Genomic DNA, 3487 nt, shown 5'->3' with positions numbered 1-3487 from the left:
AGAGAGAGACGCAGAGGAAACAAATATATTTTTTCTTATTTTTGAAGAAAAGGGCCTGTATTTTCATTTTGCATGGGGCTCAGAAAATCTTCTGCTGACCCTGGCTAGACAGGACCTCCAAAGCCCAGACTCACTGCAGCTTCGGCTGGGTATGTGTCATGAGGACCAGGATGGGGTCTCAGGCAGCTGCAGAGTGACACTTGGCAGCCCTTGTTCTAGGTCACCTGGGGAACCTTGCGTTTTCTCTCTTGTACAGCTGTCCGCAGACACACAACTGATGCAAGGGGTGCAGGAAGCAGGGAGCAGGGCCACCGCTCACCACCCAGTGTAGCCACACACGGACATGCCAGTCCGTATTCACCAGATGGGTTCGCACTGGTGGGGTGAGAAGTCTCCAGGGTCTCAACGGCAGTCAGGTCTTGATAAATCCTAATACTTCCATCACATTCATCTTTTCTTCTCGTGCCTTCTACACCCTTCTCTGGTAACACGGATGTATAAACCCACTGTGTTTGCCAAGAGAATTGGTTAGGGTTATTGCATTATAATGTTTAAGCCAGTGTTCAGCTCTGATAGTTTGAGGGCTATTCCCCTCAAACATGTTTGCAAGGGGATGGGATCGTCTGGTTGCCGGTGTTCAGCAGTCTGTGTGCACACATAAGCCATGGAGATGGACCTTGAGCTAAGAGGCTTCTGCAGAGGGGAGGGTGGGACAGTCGAAGACATGCAGAGGAAAGTGTTCGGAGACCGAGGAAGCTGTTGAAGATGTTGGAAAGTGCAACTCAGCTATAAAACCACTTCCCAAATCTGGGAATGTATCAAAACGTGTGGCTAATTCTACAATGCTCTAAACATCACAGTTCAATTGTTGAGTCACTTAGCATTTGACGTTGGCCCTGAAGTTAAAATTATTTATCCTCATGGTTCTGGGAGGTATCACTCTGCCCAGGGACATTTATAAAGGCTCCTTAATTAAAATAATACTCCATCAAATCCCAAGAAACATTGGCTAACGCCACAGTTAAAAGGAGGAGCTACTGGCATCAGGATTGAACCTACATGCACTAAAGGTGAAGCACTAGCTCGTTTCGAAAAGAAATCCTCTGCAATCTATGCACTAAGCTATGGCAATGCTGACTGTTCTCACCGTCGAGATCTTCAGTGCAAAGACATAAGCTGGAGGATGTTCCACTTCTTGAACTGGGAAGCCCAGGTTCTAGAAAGAGCTTATGAAGGGCTTTAAGAGGAAAGGCAAGGTTTCTGCGTTAAGAGTCTGAAGATTTGAACAGTGCACCTCAAACTACTTTTGTTTCAGATTTCCATTTCTTTCCCAATCACCATCCCTCTGATGGATCACCCCCGGGAAATCAAAGCCAAACTGTACCTCAGCTTCAAGCAATAAAACAACTTTATGGTTTGGTTCTGATATCTGGAGAAGTTGCAGCCTGAGAATCACCCAAGATACCCTGGAAGGCAGGTAGCTGAACTGATCTCCATGTGCTCACACAGTTCTCAGAGCACATCATTTTTTTTTTTTTTTGAGATTTTTATTTATTTGAGAGAGCAAGCAAGCTAGAACATACAAGCAGGGGAAGCAGCAGAGGGAGAGAGAGAAGCAGGCTCCCTGCTGAGCAGAGAGCCTGACATGGGGCTCGATCCCAGTACCCTAGTTATCATGACCCAAGCCAAAGGCAGACACTTAACTGATTGAGCCACCCAGGTACCCCCTCAGAGCACATCTTTAAGTCTTTCATGTGCTTCGGCCTAATAATATCTAGCAGGGTAGGCTCTATCCCTCTAAATTAGGCATGGAAGGAGGGGGAAAACAAAGAAGCCCATAAATTAAAACATGTTTTCATGAATATTACACCTCTTTGGTTTGAAAAGCACTGGATAAGTACTGGCTAATACAAATTAAGAGTGACAAAGAGCAGGACTGGAAACCAGGCAATTTCAATAAAAGCAAACTGAGTAACATTTGTTGAGTGCTTTTGTTCATGTATCTATTAATATTTATTTAATGCCTATTATGTGCCTAAAACTGGATGAAGAGAGAGCAGTCGGGATAGTGAGAGCAAATCCCACCCTCTCTGGGAGGGAATGAACCCTAATTTGTTCAGCTTAAGTCAGAAGCCAACTTTAGGACCAAACCACTATGACCAGGAGGTGTGGACAGTGTTTCAACATGACCGCTGAGGGCCCACCACAGGGCTGAAAGGTAGCACAGCTTCCACAGGGAGGAGGGAGATGTTGGGCTATCACCCCACTACACCTCCAAGTTCAGAGCCACCAGCCGTGGTCTGAAGGCAGGCAGAGGTCGGCCTCCAAGAGATCACGGAGCAATGAAGGATCCAAACAAAACTCGGAGAGGCAGGCCAGGCAGCGTCCTGGATGTGCAAAGCCTGAGAGTTGCAGCCCATCAGTCAGTGCAACTGAGAGGGGCCAGTGGGCACAGACATGAGTCCCTAACAAAGGCTTGTCCTCAGTTATAATCAGGCCATGAAAAATGAGGTCTTAGATAAAATGAGTTACACTGTTACCTAAGATATGTAAGTTCCCAACAAAGTTTGGCTGTCAAAACTGCAACTATTAACTGACTTCTTGTCTCCCAGAGTTCATGATCTCATTCATCACTGAGAACACACTATTAAGTGCTTTGCATTTGTGAACTCATTCAATCCTCAAAGCCACCCTTTAAGCGGGTGCCATGATGCTCCCGTGGTTAAGTGAGGAAACTAGCTTGCCCAAGAACCGCAGCAGTCAGCTGGGATCACGCTGGCAGGCTGGACCAGGAGCCTGGCTCACCTGCACTGCACAATACAGCTTCCTTCAACTCTTAACAGTTAAGGTCATATGTGTTTCTTAAAGACCAACTAATTACACTTCACAGCAAAATGTGCCTTCCTCCAGGTTTACATTATTAAATATAATAATTATAAATTATAAATAAATACGGTAAAAATTTCTTGAATAATTGGTAATAGTCAACTTATGTCCAAATCCTGGGACATTCCTTACATACTAAGATGCACTGGAAACTGGTTTCATTCCTGCTCCAGATGAATTGCAGGTGACGGGAGGGCTCTGCTCCTACTCTCAGGGAGGGACACGGGAACATTATGGATCTGAGTGGCAGGGGAAAGGGAACTCAAGAGTGCCCCTCCGCAATAAGTGGTCCGTCCCAGAAGTGATGCCCTTGACTTTCCATCACCTCCCTTAATGAAAGAATGATTCTCTTAAAAGATGTATAAAGTCTTCCATCTCACCAAGTAGCAGATAGTAGTAACTGGGTGATCAGTATCTTAAAAAGCTCAGATAGTTTAAAATAACTCCTAAAGGTACTTAACTTACTCCCAAAGAACAGAACACACAACTTAAGAGAACAAAATTCCATTCTTGTGTAATACAACTGGAATCACATAAATAATTAGGAATGTGCCCTTGGAAAAAAGGAAATAAGCAAAACAAAATGAGTAATAGGAATAAA

Source organism: Ursus americanus, chromosome 19 (assembly GCF_024610735.1).
Source record: "Ursus americanus isolate L20-20 chromosome 19, mUrsAme1.1.p, whole genome shotgun sequence".
Lineage (NCBI taxonomy): Eukaryota > Metazoa > Chordata > Mammalia > Carnivora > Ursidae > Ursus > Ursus americanus.
The sequence above is the reverse complement of the archived record's forward strand: the minus strand, read 5'-3'. Positions refer to the sequence as shown.